The following is a 26606-nucleotide window of genomic DNA, read 5'->3' on the forward strand; positions in this document are numbered from 1 at the left end:
CTTTTGTTTTATTTATATTTTTAACACATTTTTATATAATTTTTCATATGTAATTATTAGGGCTGTCAAAAGATTAATCGCATCCAAAATAAAAGTTTGTTTTTAATAATATATGTGTGTGTACTGTGTATAATTAAATTTGTATATATAAATACACACACATGCATGTATATATTTAAGAAAAATGTGTTATTTATATATAAAAAAAATTATATGTATATATAATATAAACTATATAAATATATATACAGTATATGTATGCAAATATTTCTTAAATATATACATGCATGTGTGTGTATTTATATATACAAAATAATTATACACAGTACACACACATATATTATGTAAACACAAACTTTTATTTTGGATGTGATTAATCGCGATTAATCTTTTGACAGCCCTAGTAATTATTTAATTTTTATGTAATGATACAATGGATGGTAATAATTCTATTATTTGTATTTACTAGCGCATATGCACGCCTGTTACACTCAAATGTGAATATGTGTGTGTTTGTGTATTTTTGATTCTGCTATTGGCCGTCCCCCTGGTGTTGTGTGTGTGTTGTGCGATGACAGGCTCTGAGTAATACTCTGGTGTCTGTCAGCATGCATTAGTGACATTTGTTAACGTCATGCCCTACTTCCACTGCTCCACAAAGCTGTAGAGGTGCACATTTCACTGGAGAAAAGCCTGCCTACTTAACGATGATCACCGTTAATGAGCACCACCAACAACATCAGTTATTATGCTCAAATTTCAGAGCGTCGTAAAGCTGCAAAGCCACAGGGACTGTAAATACAGTATGTTGAACAAAGTCATTAATGATGAGCCATAAAAAGTTGATGAACAATGCATGATGTTGTTCAAGTGTTTAAAATTATTTTATTGGGACAAAGGATACAAGATATATCAGCCGAGTTATGCGAGTAAGTCGAGTTTATAAAATTGTATCTATTCACAGTTCAGACAGAATATAGATTATGCTTCCTGTTGCCAGGCCGCCAAAAATGGTACTTGAAGGGGAGTTATTACTAAGGAACTGAATGTTTTCTTTCTCTTTCTTCCTCTTGCTTCAGTCCTGTCTGATGCTTACACACACACACCGTGGTGGCAGGTGTGAGAGGCTGGGTTTAATGTCACATCGGGGGCCAGTCCCTTCCCTATTAGGCTGAGCAGACCACCTGTCTGGCTCTTGGATGAAGAGCTGTGCTTCAGGCCCGCCGGACTCATTAAGGCCCCGCGAGCAATTACTGCATCCTCCTGCCATGAAATCGACCCAGTGCCCCACCGTAGCTCAGCTGAAATCCCTCAATTCTCTCCTCACCACCTCACTCTCTTGTGTTTTACCAATTCACAAAAAAAAAGAAAAAGACCTAAAATGACCCAACTTTACAACCCACCTTCACATGCTATTCATAGATCTCTTCCAGTAACACCTCCGCCTTCCCGATGACCCTCTGCCCTTTCTCTCAAACGCACAGTTGATTTGTTGAAATCTGGACATATATGTTTGCCAGTGATTCTTTGTGAGTTATTGTGAACCTTTTACCATTTCGGTTTTTGTTTAAGGACAAATTTGATGTGCTAAACATTTAGGCTATATTGATATTTCCTAAATCATGTTGCTTCACCTCAAATGGAGAGAGCATGCAAAACTCTACAATCATTAGCATCAACTACGAATTCCACGGTGCAAGTGCTATTATTAACCCTAACTCTGGAGACAACAGAGCTGCCAGAAATTGATGTTCCTGTGGGGAAATTATCAGTGGGCCCACATCATTTATAAATGACACAAAGCAGACAGTTTTATAATTTATAAAACACTATAGCTTTTCACCTTTAATAAGTCATATTGGTTTTATTCAATTCAAGACTTATTTTGTGTAGTGTAAAATAATTATTTGGTTACCAAGACAGCAAACAGAAGCAATGTTAGCTTTTTTGAAGATCCAAGTGCATATTTTGGTGTATATGAATCACAAAGTAAATTTGTGCTCCCTTAAGTTTTTCTGATAATTATATTTTTTTTTATAATAATAATTCCAAGTTTTGGAATGTTTTTACATTTAAATGTGTATCACATAAATGACAGGAACCTGTCATGAAATACATATTTATTGCATAGCCTGGGTTGCACTGTAATTTATTTATTGACCATCAGTACTGATATATTTTGTTACCATTCCACAGGAAATACACATACGATACATGCGATTACTCAGATGTTTTCTTTCTGAGAAGTAGAAGGCTAGAGCAAAAGTCCAACTTTGCTCTCCATTGAATCTCAGTGCTGTCACGGAGAAAAAAAAGAGTTCTCAAAGATGACCTGTGAATTTTTTTTCCATGTAGAATTTAAACAGGCATGTATTGGAGTTTAGTTGACCAACTTTGCTATTTCTGAATCTAACTACTGAATTAATAAAATATGATTGCCAGTGAATAAAAAAAACAAATGGCTGATTTTTTTTAAATTACATTTTAATTGACATTTAAATCCAAAATTAATCAGATAGGTACACAGTATCACAAAATAAGTATCAGAAAGGTGCATTTCAGTGCATATCAGTGGTCCATAAAGCATTAAAACAGTTTTTGATTGAGGAGTATTTCAGCACAACTTCAAAAAAAACTTGAAATTCTTCAGCAGCTGCAGTTGTTGTGGCGGAATAGCAATTTGGGTGCTATCATGTCCTACAAGTGACCCGTTGTGGAAAAAAAAAAACAGAGAAAAAGCTGTTAAACCTTTTTTTATTCATTCTGTTTGGAATTGCTGCCATTGCAGAACTACTAAAAGACTGTCACAACAGCTCAATGCGTATAGAGTAAAGGGATGAGGGATCACTGACATTTATTTTCCATATTCTTCAGCAAACACAAAGAGTGTTTGTGTGTGTGATGAAAGAGAGAGAGAGAGGGCCAAAGAGATTGTTGAGGTGTGTGTTTGAGAATGTGTAAATGGGGGCGTGGTTTTACTGGAACAACAATTTCTCTTTCAAGAGAGCTGCATCAGCACAAAATGCTTTTGTCAGAGGTCATATTATGTAGATGCACAAAAACACACACACAGTTGTCTGAACATCTGTTTGGGTTAAGTGGAAGCCTCTAACAGACTGGCTTCCCTGCAGCTTAAAAGTCTCCTAAGCCATTTTTTCCTATTATGCCACGTACAAGCAAACACACAGTCCTACATAGTCAGGTTTTTGCCCTTGACATTCAGACTTACCACACTGCTTCTTTATTAAGCAAATTGGACTGAACTATCTGGTCGTCTGGCTGCTTCATACACCTGAAGTTCTTTCATTATTCCATTGGCTGGTTAAATATTGTACACCTAATCAATATCTTCTGTAATATGTCCCCTTAAGGTGATGATCCCAAGGTGAAACTGACTGTTTGATTGGTTTATTAACAGTTGCATGAACTGACTGATTTCCCTCAGTGAATGTGTCTATGCTCACCTGTTTCAGAGCATGCCCTCCTCACCAAGATCCCCTGTTCCCATAGAAACCGAGAGCAGCTGGACTGTCAGACCAGGTGTGTTTGATTGACGGGGTCACACTAAGCTGTCCCAGGAGTGGACCGGAGGTAGAACCCCACAGTCTTTTGATCTGTATGATTTTTTAGCTGATGTTCAGTTGTGTGTCATGTACCTTCATTAATGATGCACAGTCACTCTAAACGCCACTGGCTATTGAACAGCAGATGTGTTCCATTTCATGATTAACATTGATGGTTCAAATGAAAATGCTCACCTTTGAATATGTTACTATATTTTATTGCAAATGTTGTTTGTCACAATGCACTGAAACGTTTTCCTGATCCATGAAGAAAGTTACATTTTTATGCATTTAAATTTATAATTGAATGATTTTTAACATTTAATCTATTTAGTTCATGAGTGTAGCAAAGTTCGTTGATTTAAGGAAGGAGGCGGAAACCGACAAAGTAATGCAATTTTGACCACACATTGGAGATGTATTTATGAAATGAGATTGTACTAGAATAATAATTCCAAGATGCACGCCTTTATTTACTAACAGAAGAATAAAATAGAAAAACACTTGCAACATTATAAAATGTGCTAAAAGTGATTAAAATAAACTTGAATGGTACACCGCTCATAGAAGTGTACATTTTGAACAAGTATTTGTATATAAAAAAATATGCATAAGGGAACATATTTTGCCCTGTCACCATTGCCCTTATACAGTACTTCTACATTATATCACTATAGTTCAACTTTTTCATTCATATGATTTTTAATCTGAATACATTTCTTTTAATACTTTATTTCTAAACAAATCATGTTGCTCCGTCAGTATTTAATAAATGACAAATTTGTCATACACCTTGAGACCAGAAAGAAACATGTTTTTGAGCACAAAACAAGTTTTTATTTTTTTCAATGTGTTTGTTCATCCAGTGAAGGTCATTGAGGTCTAATGTTGTTTTAAACCACACTGACTTTCATTGAATGAAAAAAATAATTCTTCAAAAATATCTTCTTTTGTGTTCCAGAGAAGAAAGAACGTTATAAGGGTTTTAAATGACATAAGAGTGAGTAAATGAGGACAGATTTTTTATCTTTGGTTAAATAATCCATCTATAGTGCCTTTACTCCACGATACCCTATATACACTTCAAATGCTAATTCATGAGTTTGCACTTACAATTGGATATAGTAAATAGTATGCATATTTGGCTTCTCCGAGGGGAGGGCTCCGAGCTCGGCAATTGGCCCAAACCCAGAGTATAAATATCAATAAATTCAGTATCTTCATGATTACAAAGAGCACATGTGCTCTTGCCTCCTCGATGACTAACACAGTCACATTCGGCTTGTGATATATACATTCACCGACCGAGGAGAGACAGTATACTTTGGTGTGTGTACCCTGCTCCCTGTATATTCAAAGCAAACATGAGCCTCACATTGTAGAGATGGAAAAGCACACACTGCTGGTTCTGGGATGAGGAGGGGTTGATTGAGTTTGCTTTAACAGAGGCTGGGACAGGAGAAGTGAAATATGGGAGTGACAATATTACAGAACACCGGGACACCTGGAGACCAGCCAACTCCCGCAACTAATGTCATCATCTGTTCCAGGGAGTGTGTGCGCATGCTGAGGGAATAGAGGGGGAATGCAGGAGAAAAAGTAATGCGTGATTGAATGATATGTGTAATGGGTGAATGTTTTGTTTAAAGGTGTAAATATACAGACAATTACATATAAACCGCCGTGCAAGTAATGCATGTGACTAAGAATTCTCATTTGCAGTCTATGACTGGGAATATAAAGAAATAATTCAGGCGTGTGTGTGTCACGGGCGAGATGTTCATAATGGAGCCCTTCTGTGGAAGGTAATTGCAGCTTTCAGGTCATTTGCAAGAAAGCCCCCAATTAATGGAATCATAACGCTGCATCCTGCTCCACCTCCGCCCTCACCATGCATTTGATCAGGAACGCCTTCCTGCTCTCATCACTCCCTTACTCCTCCATCACTCGTGCTTTCTTTGCCCGGCTGCCTTAAAACCGTGAAATAATGATAGTTTTGAATTTGCAGACAATATTGCATTAACACATCAGTTTGAAGAGCACAGGGAGCATGTGGAGACGTTCAAAAGAGGGTTTTTTTCTACGGAGAGCTTCGCCTGCAGGGAGCATTTTCTCCATGCTGCGTACTAGTAATGAGCGTGTGTGGATGTGGGAAGACTGCTTGACCCTGATGGTTGTTTGTGGTTTGTAAAAGTCCAATATTTGTATCCTACTTACCTAAAAATATCTCATCAACTCATAAATATTTGATCAGCTATTTCTTCTATTTACAGAACAAAGATGTTTGTTTTTAACCCCTTAGTCTCTCAGAGTCAAATTTACCAATCATATTCAAAGACTGGAAATAACCCTTTTTTTAAGGCAAATTTATTTTAGGGGAGTTTATTTTATTTAAAAGAAGGTTTTATTTTTTGTTATGTTGTTATCAAGCCTGTGTAAAGCATTTTGTGTTATTAAATTCAATTCAGTATTTCAAAAACTGCTTTATGCCGTAGGCCTGATAATGAAAAAGAAAAATGAAGGCATATAAAAGTCCATTTAAAATTCAATGAATGAATAAATAAATAAATAAAAAAGACAAATAAATAATAAAAATCAATTAAAACTAGGAAAAAAGTAAAATTATAAATAAAAAAATAAAATACAATAATGCAGTCCAGTCATTAAAGCTACACTGTGTAGGATTTTCTCCCATCTGAAATTGTTTATGACTACCAACTGAATATTACTTTCTAGCCCCTCCCATTCCGAGGGCGTTTTAACTCCTACGGTGGCCGTATTATTTCAAATCTGCCGGCAGTCGCGAGTAATCTCCCCCTCGCATTCGTCACAGTGCCACTGAGTGTAAAAACGCAAAAGGCGAAGCTTGAATTTCCAGGTATGTCCCTCTTTGGCTGATGTATTTTCAAGATGGAGGCGAAACATGGCTGCCGCCATTCGAGCGACTCGCTCGTATGTATTCTAAATGGCAGATTCTTCGCTTACGAGAATACTTGATTAGTTGGTAGAAGTAATTACACATTAATGAGCACATATAATTTTGAAAGAACAAAGTGTTTTTTGCTAAGAATCAACTTAAAAAAAGTACACAGTGTAGCTTTAATGTAAAGTGCAGCACAGTGCTTAGTCAGAGAATGCACTAAACAAATGTGCTTTTTTGTTTGAACGTGGCTACCATCGGGGCACATCTGACATTTCTGGATGCTGATTCCAGCTGTGAATAGCATAATATCTGCAGTAAATGCTCACCATGTTGAGAATGAATCCAGGGATTTCTTGCTCAACTATTTTACTATCGTTGAAGTGTACTTTTATTTTATTCTGGCCTGATACTATAACTACACATTTTGTCAAAACGAAAGAGAAGCAAAAGCTAAATGTGCCCAAATTTTCACTGCGCTTGCAGTATTTTGGAGTACAGTGTGTGTATAGTAAGTAGTATGTGAGGTATTTGCAATCTCTCCCTCTCTCTTTCTCTCTGTAGAAGGTGGATGGAGCGGTCATCAAGGGGCAGTTGAGAGACTCACTACAGAAGAGGAGTGGAAATTAAATCAGCAGGATACACAGGTTTGAGGCAGATGCAATGAGTGCCAAGTGCAAACTAATTTAATTGTGTGTGTGCTGCTATCCCATGATGCTGGGCCCAGACCAACCACCCCATGACCTTCACGACCCTACAGCCTGCCACAGGGAGTCACAGTCTGCTGCAGGGGGCGGCTGCGAAACACACTTGGTTAGTGGTCTGCACCTAATTTGTCAGAGTGTTTGCATGTGTGTATATACAGTATAACTCTAAATGTGTTTCATGTGCTCATATGGTTGACAAAGACATATACTATAGTTGATAATCTTAGCATTTGAGAAAAGAAAGAGAGAAAAATGAAGCACTCATAGATAGATCAGATGGAAAAGGAGGCAGAGATTGAATAGAGATGAAGGGGGAAAGAGATCAGGGTGTGATGGAGAGAGGTAGGAAGTGCCACAGGTTTGTCTGTGACGCCGCATGCTGTTGTGTAAGCCAAACAAACAACAGGTGTTGGGCTTCTGTAAAAACCCTCTTGCTCCTGACTGTGAGGAAATTGGAGTCGGCAGACCTGTGAAGTTCAAAAGAGGAGAAAAAAAACGTTAAACAAGAGAAGTATCACTCTCAGCATGGATGGGAAACCAAATGCCATGCTAACACATATATATGTATACATAAGTAGACACCCGTGGGAGCAGACAACACATGCACGCCTAATGTTAAATCTTCAGTGTCACATGATCACATATCATTCATTCTGATTTGGTGCTTATGAAACATTTCTTATTATCAATGTTGAAAATAGTTGTACTGCTAAATATTTTTTGGAAACCATCCATTTTAATTAGGATTTCAAAAGAACAGTAATTATGATATCATTTGTAACAATGCAAATGTTTTACTTTTAATTTTGATCAGTTTAATGCGTGCTTGCTAAATAAATGTATTAATTTCCTTTAAGAAAAAATAGTTTCAAACATATCAAAAAAAAGTAGAAAAAGTAGTTTCAAACATATCAAACATCTGTATTGTCCAGTTAAGATGACAATTTGTTGTAGTAAAAACATTTAGTTTATGGGAAATATATGTTGGTTGATAATTATAAATCAACATCTTAATGAAAGATTATTTAAAGTGTTAAATATGCAAGCATTGTAAATTTCAAGGTTTAACTGTTGTTTATTGCTACACAAATTGGTTTTACACTATATCCTCAAAAGGGTTCATTTAAAAGGAATATAAATTAAAACATGTCATGTTTAGTTTGACTCCCTGAGGCTGACAAACATTTTCTGAAGGTTAGGCACTTTAATGACCATTTGTTGAAAAAGGGACCATTTTTGAAGAGTTTCAGGCTCTATTTTTTACCCAATTTGCGGAAAGTGCCACTTGTTCTTATTTGCGCCTGACTTCCTGATGAGTTATGTAATGATGGGAAAAACACATATTCAGTCATTTGCACAATGGCCAATATAACACAGAACTTAATAACATTTATTTTCCATTTATCATGAATATAAAAGGCTTCCATGGTGAATTCAAATGTTCGCTTGCCATTAAAGCTTAGCTCAGCGGTTCTTCCACTCATTTGCATACTCTTTCGCTCTCCCTCCCTTTCTTTCTGTTTTTTTCTCTTTACTTCCCCTTGTGTGAGTTGAAGTGAAGTTGATCATCCTGTGCCGCATGTGCTGTCATCAAGGCATTCGCTCTCACCGATTCGATTTGAATTTTCAATCAGTTCATGCTGTGTAAATGTTTCTGTTTTTCTTTCACAATTAACCAGTTGGATTTCAATTAATCTTTTGCACATTTATAATGCCTCAAATATGATTACATTAAAGTGTGCTATTGATCACATAACACAGAAGGTGTATGTGACATTAAACATCAAGAAATAATAACATGTCTTTGCACAAGCATTTCATTTACATTTTGACACTTTTAATTAAAAGTGACTTATGAAGCATTCAAGGTTGTGCTGTGACAAACTTTGATATATTATTCTCATATTTATCTCCTATTACTTTTACCTAAATGGTGTAATTGATACCATGTCTTAATATGATCAGATTGGCTATGGATAGTGGTGATTGGTTGAGATATTTGTAATGTTTCAAGACACTGAAATTTACTTCCAAACATTTTAACATGCATTAGATGTTTTTGATAAATGTGGCTCATAATGCCGTGTGACCTTTAAAAAGCTTAATGCCAAGTCAGGCATATTGAATGCTGTATGTGAGTGAAGTGTTTTGTGTGTGTGAGTGTGTTTGGATCATCCTGGGCACAATGGGGCATCGTCAAACTGAGGGCACTCCACGTGGGGGCATTTGAGCCAAAAATATGATGGAGAGTCCTTTCATTTGATGTCTTCTTTAAAGGACTCTCCAGTTTGGGTTGAGGTGGGTGGTCCTCTCTAATGAGGAGACCAACCTTAGACCAGGTTAGTTTTTTTCCCTCTGCTTTCTCACTCTTCAGTATGTCACCTTTCTGGATCATGCTGTTCATAAGTAATGGTTCAGGACAGTGAGCTGCGATATGCAATCCTGCTTCCTATTCAATCATTGGGCATAGTCAGTCCCACCCTAGTAACCAAGACTATCAAAAACATTCCCTCCACCCCTCAAATTTTCTACCATGTTTAATAGACACATATGAGGAATTACTATTTAACTGTATATCATGTCATGGTATCAAGTGTTCTCATCTGAAACACGCAAGCATGACTAAACTTGTTTATTTAATTTGGCATAAATGGTGCATGAATTAACAGCACACACCAAAACTGTGATAAGATTTGGGCAAAGTACTCCAATTGCGAGGCTGTTGATAAAATGTGCAAACTTTTGAATTCTATATAAAATGTACTATACAGTACAAGGCTATGTAGAAAGTCAATTATCTAAAACAGCCACAAAATCTAAAAAGACTGATTAGTAAAATACATAATGAGAAGGCTTTTTAAACTGCTCATAGCCACCCTTACAGGAATTGTATCAAATTTAATTCAGTACATGTTGTAATTATTATATATTAGTTTTTAGTCTACTGTTTTTCATAGAAACTGCAGTAGATTGTTTTTTAAAATGATACATATTTGCCTATAAGCATGGTAATGAGGAGGCATCAGTGGTCTTGCATGTAATTATAGTTTTAACAAATACCACAAGAACTGATACATTTTTATAAGGGCAAGTACAAAGTAGAATCAAGAGCTTTAAAGTCTGGACAATTATAAATTATGTGTATTATGTGCATTATACGTTTTTTTTTATTTTCTCTGTGTAAAACGTGTTCTGTTCTAATGATGATTATATTAGGAAAAAACTGCCTTTCTGATAGGCTATCCAAAAAGATTACATAAATCATCAAGAGCCTAATGAAATGAAAACAATATCTGTTAAGTCTAGGAAATCAGCATTTTCAGTAGAAATGCTTCCCATGGCACTTTAAAATTGAAAATTCAGTTGAACTGAAAAGGTTTCGGATGCTTAAATAATATAAAATACTTCAGACCCGGGTATCCTATGGGATCAAGGAATTATGTTAATTATCAATTATGTTAATAACTAATGAATTGCAGTAATCAACTTTGCATGTGTGGGTTATAAATAAGTTACAACAAAAAACGTGTAGTGGAAAAAAATTTAATTTCCCCAGGACTGCTAAAACACTTCACTATTCATCCCTCAACCCCCATTCATATGTTCAAACCAAATCTACACCCTTGTACCCAATCAATCTATTGAAAATGCGCCAGCACAGCCACAACATATTTTCAAATGATAAAGTCCAAGGAGGTCTATAATACCTGGAGAAATATATCCATTAGCATCTGGAAGTATGGGAATCATATATGTTTTTGAGCTGCTTTTGAATGGTAGTCAATTGGGGAAAGATGTTTTTAGGAGCCAAACGATGTAGTTATGGCATTTACCAGTAGGGGTGTATTAGCCAAACATTGACTGCTAATCCAGTGGTTCCCTCTTGAAATCACAACAGGAATGCCTAATCAAGCAAACCAACACACTTCATCACTGATTTGTGAGTAACCAGCATCCAACAAAACAGGACAATTATATCAACAATAATGTTTAATGATTGTTCAAATTGGCTGAGTCACTTTAACTTCCTTCCACACTCTCTCTCCAGAGCCGGGCAGCGCTTTTTGAGCAAAATGGGGTCCTTTTTTTGGGTTTTGAAGATCAGGAAAGACATTGTGGCCTTTTGTGACTACCAAGGTTTTCATTCAACCCACTAATTGAGCTTTCAGCCCTTCATTCATAATTGAAGGCCATTAACTCCCATGGTAAGTGCCTGTAGTTTAATTAGCTGGTCTGATGGCCTGGGTGCTTCACTAGTGAGGACTGAGCTTTAATTGAGTCTTCGGTCAGCAGGCAGTGATCTAAATCACCTTCAGCACAAATAGAAGTCAAAGTGGACATTTTAAAACTGCCTTTTAAACATGGATTTTAAGTTTCACTGCTCTTTGTTCTGCCTTTAAGAACATCCATGAATTCACCCTCCTTCTCTGTTCTTGTGTGTCCTTGAAAGCTGTATAAAAAGATGTATTAGAGTTTGAACTGACTAGTTGATTAGTTCTGCCACTAGTCAATAGGTGTGTTTGAGTTGAACTAGCCTATGCTAGGCTTCCACCGCCAGTTGCTGGCGGGAAGTAGTAATGGCCTAAAGGCCTCCCGAAGTATTGCTCGCGAGGTGTTTGCTTACTTTATAACAGATGAAGTGGATTAGATGCAATACAGAATCACTTTTCATTCAATACTTTTTGTACTGCTTACAGTGCCATATGTACAAGAATAACATTCAACATAAGCCTATACTATTTAAATACCAATAAAGTGCTCCATCAGAGCTCGTGCAGCCGATTTGGGGCAACTGCAGCGCCTGACAAAATTTCTAACCAAAATGCATTGTGTTTGTCAGGTATCAGTCTGTGTGGCACCACATTAAGTCAAACACCTATTGTGTTGGGTCTGTGTTGACTAGTTGTGGATCACATGACTTAATTTGCTCCTTGCTCTATACTGGACATCTGAGATGCATTTGGAGTGCCAGAAGTCTTGTAAAACACTCAGTTTAGCCTGTCACAAAAAATCTGAACATCTGGATCGTAATTTGTTGCACACATGTAAACACACAAAAAAAACCACATAAGATTCGCATCCGTTCTGAGCCACTTCCAAATGTGTTTTTTACATATCTTTTTATGATATCTGGACATTTGACCTACGTCTAAACATGTATATCCGATTCCCAAGGCCAGGGCGACATGTTTGCTCACAAAGACTTTTTAATGTCGTATTATGAAGCAGGCGTTCCTGTATGTGCTCACACTATTGAGCTGGAAACTTTATAAATTGGTAAGAGATTGAGCACGCTTAGAAACGTGTTTTCAACCTCTGCCACATAAATTGTATAAACACAACCGCTTTGTTACTGAAAGCTACATTATATTTCTCAACAACAAGGTGATAACTTCAGTTTTTGTAATTAAACTAACAGCTTCACTATTACATAGAGGTGCTATACAGACGCTTCACACTCACAATCTCTCTCACTCTCTCTCTCTCTTTCTCGTTAATTAATTTATGCGAATCCATTCAAATAAATGGCATCTTACGCACTACTTTATTTCACTTCAGAATTCTAGATCTTAACGAACCGTTGATAAAATAACAATGGAAAATTACCATTTTTTTTCTGGTATTTATCCGTTCAGTACAATTTTGCACCACAAAAACATCCATGATCGTTTTTATCTTATCCAAGCTGGCAAGTAATCATGGTAGCACCTGACGTGAATTATATAAATCATTTTAATAGCACGGCCATTCAAACCCCGAGGGTCGACCCAAGAGTCGCGTAGTAAAGCGATCAGAATAATTTTGGGCGGGGATTAATGTAAACACAGATATGGGATACCAGTCGTGTCTAAAGTGAATGGAAACAGGTGGGACAAAAAAAATCAGAAATGGTTAAAAGATCAGGTGTGTAAAAGCAGCCCAAGAGACTGAAAGAAACTTGTGTTGTGTTGTGTTTTATTATATTATTAGCAAGGGGCAACATTCTAATCTGAAAAATGAAGCTTACCCGGAAATGTGAAAAACTGCAATACATTGAAAATCCGCTAGGGGCAGGTCCCAAAAGGGAGCAAATGTCCATAGACCCCATGTTAAAATGTCTGTTTTCACAGCATAAATTCATGTTTTTACAGGTTGGTCCCATAGACTTTTATTGTATTTTTCGATAGGTTCTGAGTGCCTGACAACTGTGAGGGGGGTGAGTTTTTTTTATTTTTAGATCATATTTAGATATAAAATGTATGACAAATAAGGGCGTGGTTAACTTTGATTGACAGCTTGATTGACAGCTGAGCATAGGCTGCGCCGAGTGGAATTCCTGAAATTTGACGTCTCGGCCATGATCTGACACAACACATCATACCACCTCTGTATCCTTTCTGAACATTTGTATTAAAATATCGTACATAAAATGGGTTGCTCTGCTATAAACTGCACTAACCGACACTGTAGGAGGACTTCGCTCCAGTTTTTCCGGTAAGTGACATTCCACTACTATTTCACGTAACTAGTGAGCACTATTTAGCATCAATGTTTGTGGGCAGTGGCACTGCAACAGTTAATGTAGCATGTATTTTAACTTACACGTTTCATATACTAGTATTTAACCGAAGCTATAGTTTGTGAAATTAAACATTTCTCGTTGTTAGTGTGTTTTTTAGTTAGCTTAGACAGCCATTATGAAAGTATAAGTAGCCTAAAAGGTATAAGAAGCCATAAAACGATTTGCCAGGGGAACAAATTATAGATTAATGAGATCAAAGATCGTCCGTTAGATATAGCCTACACAAGACAAATTATATCCCATGTTTAACCACTCCACTAGACTAGAGACATCAACCAGCGGCAAACGTCAGCAGCACTAGCCGAGGTAAGGCTGTTCCAGGCGGGATACATAGCGCTGAGGGCCCGGTGATCCCTTGGATCTCACTACTCCGAAAACGTCAGATCAAAATTTTAAATAGGCGCTATCTGTATAAACAAACAACATATTTGAGATTAAAACAACTACATTCTCGACTGAAAAACTCTTAAAACTACATTTCGTGACACAATAACAGTAGAATTTTTAAATTGCATGGTCTTTCTCCTCTGCTATTGACGCAACTTGAGATTATAGCAGCGGGATTTAGCATTCTACATAAAGCTACCACATAATAACACAAAAACAGCTCAGGTTAGCCCGGACCAGAGCCATAGAGAGAAATTCTCTCTATAGCTCTGGCCCGGACTCATCACACCGGCTCAGTCTCACACAAAGCCCACCCTTTTACCCATATATGGATTGGCCAGAAGGTGGGCGGGGTTAGGATTTTCCAAGATGGCGCCGCCCATACCCCCCATAAACGTCCTCAAAACAGTTCTTCAGAAAGTCTATGGGTGACATCACAGGCGCTTTGTCCATATTTTTTACAGTCTATGATTATTAGGGCCCGAGCACCGATGGTGAGAGGACCCTATTGTTTTTGCTCCGTCTCTTCTTCTTCTTCTTCGTCTTCTTCTTCTTCTTCTTCTTCAAAGTGAAAGTGGTGAAAATTTACGTGTGATATGGGTTTCAGAATTGTGTGGGGCAAAATGGCTCAATTATTGCCCCTACATTTTGCCCCGGCTCTACATTTCAAGTACAGGGATGAAAATCGGTACATACATGTAATGACCCAATACCTACAAAAAAGTCTCTTGGAGCATAGCCCTAAACACAACAGGAAGTCAGCTATTTTGAACTTCCTCTCAGATTTTGTGCAGTTTTTGCCATTTCCTGATGGTGTACTTTAACGAACTCCTCCTACAGTTTTGATCTGATCCTCTTCAAATTTGGTGAGTGTAATCTTAAGGCCTTTGCAACGTTAAATTGCGAAGATCTTGAGTTTTCGTCGAAATGGCATGTCCTCGGCGGCCTGACAAATGTAGATGTGCACACCCAATTTCAGCCTTTTGGTGATATATGCATCATCAGATAAGTTCTCTGTCAATATTGCTTGCAGTTCCGATGTTGCTAGGCAACCACAGACAGCCTGCAGTAACTCAGGCATGCAATGTCCAATCTGCCCCTAACTTCACTTGTTTGATAAGAGTCCTGTCCTGAACACATGACCGTGCTCATATTCGGTTATAGCCACCTACTGGTAGCAGGAAGTGTGGTAAATACAAATGACTTTAACATAGTCCTCCTATATTTACATACTGCCCACCGTGCTCTGTTTTCCTAAAGGCGCCGGGTGGTGGCGGCACGGGTGCGAGGGCCCTTTTCATCGCTGCTTGCAGCTTTAATTTTAATTTGTTATTGCTTTATTTTATTATTGTGTTTTGTTTTTTGTTTTGTTTTGTTCTGTTCATAACAATGCAAACTCTGTGGATACAGTATGTGTGGAGTGCTGTGGATATTTGACCAGCATCATCTCAGCTGCACATTCTCTCCAATCACAAATACTTTGTCAACACAGCATTACACTTGCCAGAAACCGTAAAGACTGCTGATACTGCTCTGTGTGATTCATTTATGTAAGGTAAACACTGACCCACATGTCACAATTATTCTTAGTTTCGCCCTCATGGACTCTTAGTTTGTGTACCTTCAGTCACGTCTCCTTTGTCCTCAGTTTCCCGCCACTTGTTTGTCTCCTAGGTTACTCATTGTGTTCTTGTTTGTTTCTATGGTTACTCGTCAGTTCCCTTGTTTGTATCACCTGTGTTAATCCAAAGATCTTTGTTTTCATTTTGTATGTATATGCCTGTGTTTTAGCCCACACCACGCTCAGCCAAAGTGTGACACCACCGTTACTTGTTTATATATCGTACAAATATCCTGTGTGTGTGTGTGTGTGTGTACATACACTTCAGTTAACAAGTTTGAGAATATAAGTTTTTTTTATGTTTTTGAAAGAAGTCTTATGCTCACCAAGGATGCAGTCATTTGATCAAAAATATTGTTGTGAAATATTATTACAATATAAAATATCTGGGTAACACTTTACAATGAAGTTTCATTTGTTAACCACTTTAGTTCACATGAACTAAGAATGAATAATACTTTGACAGCATTTATTAATCTTAGTTAATGTAAATGCAAAATTTGCTTTTGTTAACATTAGGGTAATGCACTGTGAACAAACAATGAACAACTGTATTTTTATTAACTAACATTAACAAAAATTAATAAATACTGTAACAAATGTATTGCTCATTGTTAGTTCATGTTAGTTAATACATTAACATAACTCTGACTCCAGTTCGAACATGTAAGGCTGAACATCGCTGACAGTTTCTGACATTTTCAGTGCGTGAGATTGTCCTGTTTTATTGTTGCCGGTATGCAGCTACACCCTCTTCTTGAAAGGGGGCCGGGAGCAGCAGCTCATTTGCATTTAAAGGGACAAAATAAAAATACTGGGGACATCTGAGGTGTATTTTACATCTTGTAAAAAGGGACATAATAGGTTCCCTTTAAAATGTAATGAGCAAAACTTTTTCAGCAGCCATTACTCCAGTCTTCAATGTTACATGATCCTTCAGAAATCATTCTAATATCTAATGTTTGGTGCTCAAGAAACATCTCTTATCATTATCAATGTTGAAAACCGTTGTGCTGCTTAATATGTTTTGGAAACATATGTAAATGTGTTTACTGTCACTTTTGATTAATTTAATGCATCCTTGCTGAGTAAAAGTAAGAATTTCTTGTACATATAGTTTATTTGGTTATCAGACCTCTATCTATAACTCATCATCTTCCTCACCATTGTCTATCACTTGTTCTCCATCCTCCTCCATTTTTCATTTACTCTCCTCACCTTATCTGAGCTTCCGCTCTCAATTGCTTTATTCTCTTATATCTCCCACTTCCTTCATACATCTGTTGGCATCTGTGTGTGTGCGTGTGTGAGTGTTTATGATTGTGTAGGAGTAGTAGGGAGGGGAAGCTCAGCTGTTCATTAGATGTGATGGGTAGAGGTGAGATTTTCTTACACTTTTCTCATTGCAGTTGGAGCCAGGGGGCAACTAATGTGAAGAGAACAATAGACGTAGCACCTCCACAAGGCCAGGCCTTATTGCAAACAAGGAACACAATGGTGTTTCATAAAGCGTTCCTTCATGTTGTGACCACTATGAAGAACCTTGTCTGTTACCATGTTGTCTGTTACCAAGTTCCTTTTGAAAGCATGCAGTTCTTTTAAATGGTATGAGTATGACCATTGCATAAGTGCATGCGGGGTCTTTTTCATTTTTTTTATTTTTATTTGACTTAATAAAACCTGTATCAGATCAATTTTCTAATGCAACTCCATTTTAATATTTTGTCACAAGTGAATTTAATTACATGCAATCCACCTAAATTTGTAAAAATGAATTTATTTTTAATTTTTGTCGAATTTCTGTATTTTTAGAAATAAAAACTTTCTTTAAAGTTTTTATTTTATTTTTTTATTTCAAATAAAGTAGAAAAAATCTAAGATTCTATACATTTTTGGGAGGGGTTGTTATTATCTCCTGTTGGTATTTTTTACTTCACTTATTCGAAAATCTTTCTTCCTATGTGACAATGTGTGCTATGGGCACAGTGAAAATGCACCTCCTGTAGGTAGCTTTTGGTATTGCATGGCAATAATGAAAGCTACAGTACATCACTGAACACACTAAATAACATCACCTTCATCTTTGGGGGTGTAAATGATTCTCACTGATGTCTCAAGGCTTTTGCCTTAAGATGTATGAAGAGAAACTCCTAGAAACGTTGAACCAGACTGCCTGTCCATCTGTTTCACCTCAAAGTGATGGTGCTTGTGTGTAGTGTGCAAGTGTGTCGACATTTGCAGAGCTCCTTAACAGGCTGTTTTTCAGAATGCTTTGGCATTGACAATTGCCCTCTATTTCACATCTCTGAAAATGTGCGATTCTGTCCGTCTCTTTTGCTGAGAGTGATTCCTGTGAAGATCTCACCTTCACTCCAATGCCTATAGGATATAAAGCAGATGTTTTGTTATACTGGTATGTATGTGTCATTATGCTTATGTTATGACTTCTACAATATAATGAAATCCTTTCCTGCTGGCTTTTGTTTTTTGTTTCTTTAGGTTTTCCAGGGAAAGTATTTATTTTTTATTTTTATTTATTTTTTTATTTTTTTGGGAGTCACTCTACATGCCATTTTACAACTTTGCTTTGTCATAAAAAGGACAAATTATATATTTTCTTTTCAAGAATTTAAAAAAACATAAAAATCTGAATTTAAAAGCATGCACTTCACAGAGGATGTGTATTCAAGTTGTATGTATGAAATGCATTGCAAATGAAAAGAGCTGGACAAGGGGCAGAGCTGAAGAACGACAGCTTTTCCAAGTCTGTGAAAATAGACAGAGATTTCTTCCGATTTCTTCAGGTCCAGGTTCTTTATGAGCAATAATACAACAATGATATTACTTTGATTTGATTGATCAAACATAAAACTGTTTGAACCAATTCATCCTAGATTGGCTTCAATAAAACTGCACTTTGACTCAATGATGACATTACTGATGTGCTTTTGACCTCAAGTATCTAAGTTTACCCTTCAAACACCGATCCCTGTTCAAGGTGAGAAGAAAAGACAAGATCTGACAGCTACTGCACCAAGGGAGCAGCCAAAACTACAAGCCCTGACACCTGAGATTGATTGATTATGTGTGTCTTGGCTCAAACATGAGGCTGAAGTCACACAAACTCTGCACTTTGGTTGTCCCTGCTCTCAGTATCCCTCTGCATCTACCTCACACACTTACAGACACACGTCTAGTTTATTACATTAATGCCGGGCGTTTCACCTCCTGTCAGCGGCAGAACAACAGCAGTGAAGAGTGTGACAAGGTCGGAGCAGGGCTCACAGTCTAACCAGATTACACGGAAATTAGGCAAGCGTGCGCGTTTAAACTGATGCCTGGGAAATGTGCTTTCAGTTCAGTGGAGTGTGTGTTAAACCACAGGATGATGAGAGTCTGCTCGTATGCCCTTGTGAGCTTCATTACAGGACATGTTTTTAATTTTTATATTGTACCGCATACTGTACTGTATAGTAAGATTGGTAACCAAGAACCAGTTCTTATTCAGAACCCATTCCATGTTCAAAAAGAATACCGGAACCATAACAGTTCTCGCTCATGCGTTGTTCCATCACTGCAGACAAAACAGTACTTTCAGCTTCATTGAATAAATAGTGCGGGGAGCTCTGTTAGAGTAAAACAGACATGGCAAACAGTGTAGTCCAATTACAGAACGAAATTCTCTGAGGCGGTTCTTTTTGGTGAATAAAAAGCATGCAATCACTGTAGTTATATTCAAGAATAAATGAGTCTTATGAGGCCATTTTTATTAGTGAATCAAAAACACACACCCAATCTTAATGTGTTTGGTTTCTATTAATATCGAAGGCCATTTAGTTTAATATGTAGCTCTGGTTGATACATTTTATATCGTGGTCCCTGCTCCATGTCTCTCGTCTAAGCGGTCTTTGTCCTGAAAAATGTCGAAGACCCTTGCTTTAAAAAGATTTATTGTATAAAGTATTGGAGAGGGTTGTTTCTCCCACCATCTCCTCCTCAGATTCGTTGTCACCCAGGTTGCCAAATTGAGGACACGCAACAGGAACGAGCGCAATTGACAATGGAAAGCGACGAGCCCATCAGATGATTTATCTGCATTTTAATATGCCTCTGGACATAGAGGTTTTTAGATGGATGCTGAGGCTTTTTAGGTCAGGTAGAATCTGCGATCTCTGACCTAGTTTGTTTGCTGGCTTCTGTGGATACAATGTGCTGTGTTTTCTGCCAAATGGCAACCCGAGGTGTCGGGTATTATTGGGTAAATTGGCAGCGGGGTGGGATCACACAGACCAAAACAAAAACAGACATTCCGGCACAGAACACATTTCAAAGTAGAATTGACTGGCTGTAGCATTGTTTTTCCTTTAAACAAGTTATGTGAACTTGACATGTTTTCTAATTCTATGCAAGCATATTATGGGATTTTTGTGCAATAGTACTGTCAAAAAAATTACATACAGCATGAGGAACTGGAATTGGTATTGTTTCGTTCTTAATGATTCCCCTCCCTACTGAATAGACCACTGTTTTTGATGGATGTTTCCTACTGGGTAAGTGTAAAATGCAGTGTTTCTGTTGGCTTTCAGGTGTCACTGATGTCCTCGTAGGGCTGGACAGAGAGGGGTCAGCGCCTCCCTGTGTCCCCTACGTCCTGTCTGCTTGCTGACAGTGAGGGCACGGCCCATTCTGACCCCTGGCTCTCGCTCCCCTGAGGTGGCTAACTTCATTTCTGCACAATTGAGTTAAAGCCCAGATTATCCCTGCATATTCAGCAGCCCTCCCTGTTTCATCTTCCACCTACACAAAACAAAAGTGAACACACACACGCTCTTTCAGATACATATTCATGTTTACCAACCTTGAAACAATGCCATCTAATCAGTTTTTTTGATGTAGTCAATATTTGGGACAGAGCTTACATTTATACTGCGTATTTGACATGTCAGCTGTCATATGTACAGATTCTCCGTGTGTTTTTAATAAATCAGCTTTACCAGAGTTGTGCAATGCACCATAAATCACTTATTGTCTAGATGCTGGCAATTTTACTGGATCTCTCCCATCTTTCGCCCTCCGTTGCCATTGTGTGTGTGTGTGTGCAGAGAGCGCAATGCCTCGTCTTGTCTTGACTCTTATGAAAGCTTTATTGGATTCCACCATCCCCGAAGGGAAAACGCTTTAAATGTCTTTGCAATTATACCTCTAATAACAGCGCTGTGCACTTGGGCCAAGCCAACGATAAGGAACTGCAAGTTAGTCAGTCAATAGAGGGGCTATTAATCTCTGTCACCTGCCTGTCAAGATGAGTCGGCAACAACAGAGGCGTCTCTTGACCTATGTATGCGTCCCGGCACCGTTGATGAACTCAGAGCATCAGTCTTTATCAGAGAGGGTGGCGTATATGTCTACGGACCGAAGGAAATAATTTTACACGCTCTCACGGGACTTGCTTTAGGCTGAAGCCTTCAGACAGTGAGATGAGGAGAGGTGGTCGTGAATGCAGACGATTATTAGTTGCCACCGTTTGTAATTTGCTTTGGCCTTATGCACTCACCGGCGTGACATCTTTTCTCAACATCGCTCACATATTGTTAAAACGTGCCCTGAAGCAGTTATTCACTATATAATATGCAAATTAGGATGGATATCCATTTTCTACAACGATTTCAACAAATTAAAATTATAATTCTTTCATTATTTACTCAATATAATGTCATTCCAAACCTGTATGACTATTTCTTCGGTGCAACACAAAATGAGAATTTTGACATTTTGAAATACAAAATTGCAAATGACTTGCGATGGAACATTTTTACATCAAGATGGCATGAAAAAAAAAAATTAATTCTGTTTTCTAAATGTTTGTTATTGATCTTATTGTGAATGATTCATCCATGTTTGTTTATTTATTTTTGTATTTTTTTTATACCTTAAAATATCAAACTCAATCTTCTGATGAAACGACTTACCACTTGCCGGAATTTACTAATAATTTACTCTGCTAAAACCCTGCCCCTTTCTCACTGTCACAGTTATTTAGTTAGCTTGTTTTCATGGACTTTCAGGTTTTTTTTATACATCACGTGTTCCTTTTGTTCGAGTTCCCGCCACTCATTAGTCACCATGGACATTAATATCACAGCTGTTCATCTTTTAGTTAATCATCATTGTGTATTTAAGTTTCTCCCTTTGTTCTGTTCTTTGTATAGTTTGTGTTCAACACACTCTCGCATGTTGGCTCTCTTGTTAGTTATTATTTAATAAATGTGTAATAAATCTTCTGTGGATATTAGCATAACAGAATACCGGACCCATAGATTACGCAGCAAAGTTTGTGGCAGTGGCTCAGAAGGGCCACGATTTTTTATCCTTTTCTGAGATTTACTGTCTCGCTGTCACCTGCCCTTTCGACGACGAGACCCTGAAGTCACTGTTCACTGAAGTCATCGCCTTGGTCTCCAATGCCAGCGATGTCGCTCGATTCCATTGGCTCTCCGTCTGGGCCTGTGGATCCATCGGCCTAGTCTCCCTCGGTCATCCTCCAGTTGCCGTCAGCCTCCATACCATCTTGGCTCCTCCCTCCCTCTACTCCACCATAGGCTGTCGGCACTGGCAAGCTCTGGGCCTGTGCTAGTGGACTTTCTCCACAATTGCCACCAGGGGATCGTCGTCCTGCCATCACCATCCCTTTACCTCATCCTGCCATCACCATCCCTTTACCTCGTCCTGCCATCACCACCCCTCTACCATATCCTGCCTTCGCCATGTTCTGCGACTATCCCTTCGCCTCATCCACGTCCCCCTCCAAAACCCCCTCCATTTTGTGTTCGACACACTGGGCCCTATCTTGCATCCAGCGCAATTGACTTTGTACAGCGACGCATGTATCATTCCTATTTTGCACCTGCGCACAGCAGACTTTTCCCTCCACAGACGCACATCGGTAAACTAAGACATGCATTTGCGCTCCCGGGGGCGGTTCAGCGCTAAGAGGAGGCGTGTTCCGGCGCAAACGTTCCCTGGTGCTATTTTGCAGGTTTAGAAAACAATTCCGCCACTGACCAGGGAAAACATAGTCTAAAGTCAGTGCGCAGGTTATTCATATGCTATTTTAGGGGCGCATGCTTGGCCATAATCAATGTAGCGTGTGCACAATGCGCATGCACTTTGCTTATCTCATCTACACACAGACGCAGCAGTTCTCATTTTTGCAAATCATACATTATTACAAGGAAATATACATTATTACAAGGAAATCCCTGGTGCTATTTTGCAGGTTTAGAAAACAATTCTGCCACTGACCAAGAAAAACATAGTCTAAAGTCAGTGCGCATGTTATTCATATGCTATTTTAAGGGCGCATGCTTGGCCATAATCAATGTAGCGTGTGCACAACACACATGCACTTTGCCTATCTCATCTACACACAGACGCAGCAGTTCTCATTTTTAGAAAACCATACATTATTACAAGGAACAATATTAACACACGAGGGAAATCATTGTTGTGTCCATGAAGATCTGAAAAAATAGGCTTAAAATCTAGCTTACACATTTACCCAAATTTTTATACGCCTGTTTAACCGAAGCTAATTTGGGTGGGTTTCTCCCATCCCCATACAATGTCACTTCTCTGTGTTTCACGGCCCTGATGAGAACGTCGGTCTCCTCGGCTGTAAACCGCTCCTGGTGTGCGCCTGGCAAATCCGCCGTTATAATAGCAATCCACCATGGAACAAGCGTGCCTGCTCTGAAAGGGAATGTGAGATGATGTTCTGATTGGTTTATTTCACGTTAAACCTAAACCACAACTAAAAATAATGAAGCTACTTTAGACCAACCCATTTTAGATTTGCGTCAGGCGCAAGAGTCATTTATCCCACCGGTATAATAGCAACAGCGCCCAAGACCCGCCCACAAAGTTACTTGCGTTTCGCGCTTGATACTTGTTTTTCCGATTGGTAAAATAGGTCCCACTGTCTCGCATGTTGGCTCTCTTATTATTTATTATTTAATAAACCTTGGATTATTATCTTCTTACAACTTTGTGGATATTAGCGTAACACTCACTTTCAGATCTGCCTCCCTCCAATCAACAACTAATAGATAGAACCAAGTCCCCACCCTACATTTGTACTATTTTAATATACATTTCACTTAAATGTACATCATAGTACTGAATAAATGTTCTGTCGCTACTTCCAGTTCATCACGACTATAAGAGAAAACATGTTTGTGTTTGTAGAAAACAGTTTTGAACCATTCACACTTGCTAAATCTGATCGGATTTCAGATATGCATCGTATTTGGACTGAGTGACACCACCTAGTTCTCACAGTCTCATAATTGAACACAATGTGGCAAGTTTAAAAATGTATCCCATCATTTCTTTCTTTCTTTCTTTCTTTCTTTCTTTCTTTCTTTCTCTTCCTCCTCATCCCTTGTTCCATCTTCTTCTGTTCGTTCCTCTGATGGGCTCCTACTTTCTTGTTGCCATTTCTCATTCCTGGATCAAACAATCATCATGACCAACCTCTGTGCTTTCCCCTATCCCATCTTTCTGTGACCTTCCTCGTCTTCTCTCACTGTTTGATGAAGGAAAAGAGATTTGAAATTGCCCCCTGCTGCCACTGTTCTCTTAAATGTCCGGGTCACGCAGGCTCTGAAAGACACTTCCTGAGCCGGATAGGAGAAAGAACTGAAGGAAAACAAGATGGAAGCAATCGAAAAGAGAGAGGGGGGGAAAGGCATGATGAAGATGATTGCTGCTGCAGTTTACATAATGAAATATGTGACCTGGAAGGTCTCTATATATGAAAATCCTTTTGAGATATTTGTTGTGATCTTTACAGATTTTATAAAGGTCACCTGGTGTTTGTGAGCGCACTGAAAGGGAGTTCGCCGTGTTAGTGCTGATCATAATGCCATGGCACACCGTGACCTCTGAAAACAAACAGACTGTTGAAATGTAAGATACAGGATGAAAAAGAGAGAGATATACAGAGAAGTGAAAAATTCAGCAGGTACGCCAAAGAGGAAGCACTGCTAGGTATAACACAGTGTTCCATCCAAGACATTCCACCTTTCTCCATTCATTTTTAATGTGCCATATATCTCTGCTACACTGGAACATGACATCTACCCTGAAGTGTGGGAGACTTTCATCAGGGATTCTGTGTGTGTGTCTGTCTTGGTAATAGAAATGGATATAGAGGTCTGTAAGTAGGAATACCTTCTGAATGTGTATTTATGTCAGTGATGCTAAAGATTTGCATGTGCGTATCGAATGAAAGATTAAGACCGAAAGCATAGTGCTTTAAGACAGGATGTAAGATGTCTCGCACACACACTCACACACCCCTTCCATCATCTGTGCTGTAAAAGTTAAATGCCTTGGGCCGTCCCCGCTCGACTCTAAACGCTGTTGAACGCCATTGTTTGACTGCCGCTGTAAAAACGGAGTGCCTCACTCGTTCTTCCACTTATCACTTCATCCCTCCATATGATCCCTCCACTCGATACCTCGTAAATCTGCTATCCTCATGCGTTTGCTCCCCTTCCACTTCATAAATATCCTTAGCATATTAATTTATTCCTCCATATTCTATATCAAGGTGAGCTTTACAGCTTTTTTCTTTCTTTTTTCTTTTCTATATGCACGTCTTCCTCCTTTTTCTGTGATTATTTATTTTTTGTATTCCTATACCTGTATTCAAACCCTCTCCTTTATTTTTTTATTTTTTTTGTTTTATTTATTTTGCAGCAAGTGCTTTATCACATTTGGGAATGCAAGCTTAAAGAAATGTGAATTTATGCAAATGTGTGGCTGAAAAATGAGTATTCACCTTCTCGCAAAGTATAAAGAACAGCAGTGACTCGTTATAATATTTTTTCCTTTGTTATGAATAAGCAGAATAATTAAGAATAATTTGTGGACTGAGCAAAACTTTTGTTTTTTTTTTGCCAGCTGATATTCAGTGGTCTGACTGATTAGACTCCTGTGTAATTTCACCCAGTGGCGGTTTTTAATCATACCACAGGTAGTTGCCAGCACTTATTTGCACAATTGCCACTTCTGAAAATTAGTCCATACACCTATGTTTTTCTGCATATGAGTATGTATCGAGAGAATTTGCATTTATTTATGTTTTTTAGGATCAATGTGGAACTTTACATACAGATGCATACACATTTTTTGGAAAACATTAAAAACTAAATAAAGAAATATTAATGTGAAAATACTTGACAGTGAAATGAGCGTCATTGCCACCCTGAAGGACCTTCTGTCACGTTACAGTGCTGACAGTGATGATGCAGACTGCAGTACACTACCCAGCTGGGGTCAGAGGTCATGCGAGCGGGGTCACTGCAGATTGTATGCCCTGACACAGTGACTGACAGAGGTCAGGATGCACAGGGTGGCGTTACAGCGGGTCAACTGATGCAGCACTTGGCTGACACAGCAGGTATGATTTTACTTACTCTGTGATGCTCTTGTCCCACCCTCTGCTGAAGAACATAAGCTGTGTTCCCTTCACAGGGTTCTGAGCAACAAAATCAAGAAATAAGAAATAAACTGAGGCCATTTGTCACCAACAGTACATCTCTCATAGACTCTCGTACCCTGAGGAGCGTTCAATCCGCTTATGCATTTAATTCTATACTTTGAGTCAGCAGGGACCCAAGCGGACAGAGGAATGCCCGACATACCAATCTTTTCATTATTCATCAGTTTGGCGGTGCTTTTAACTGTATCTACATATTCACGGGGAATTGTGGGAGATGATGTCCTCTGTGGCTCGGATGGTGTCCCGCGTCTGCTTTGCTCTTGAGAAGTCATTGAGCGA

At 38.4% G+C, this 26606-nt stretch overlaps 1 long non-coding RNA gene across 1 annotated transcript in view; it reads left to right on the forward strand.

The window, feature by feature from the left end:
- The window catches only part of LOC307160830, a 94056-nt gene extending 86767 nt beyond the window's left edge, over positions 1–7289 (forward strand). Inside the window, exons 3-4 of the long non-coding RNA XR_013821646.1 lie at positions 3511–3591; positions 7048–7289. This is a non-coding gene — a long non-coding RNA (uncharacterized lncRNA). The remainder of the gene's footprint in view (positions 1–3510; positions 3592–7047) is intronic.
- Positions 7290–26606: the final 19317 nt, after the last annotated feature.

Source organism: Squalius cephalus (assembly GCF_949319135.1).
Source record: "Squalius cephalus genome assembly, chromosome: 6".
Lineage (NCBI taxonomy): Eukaryota > Metazoa > Chordata > Actinopteri > Cypriniformes > Leuciscidae > Squalius > Squalius cephalus.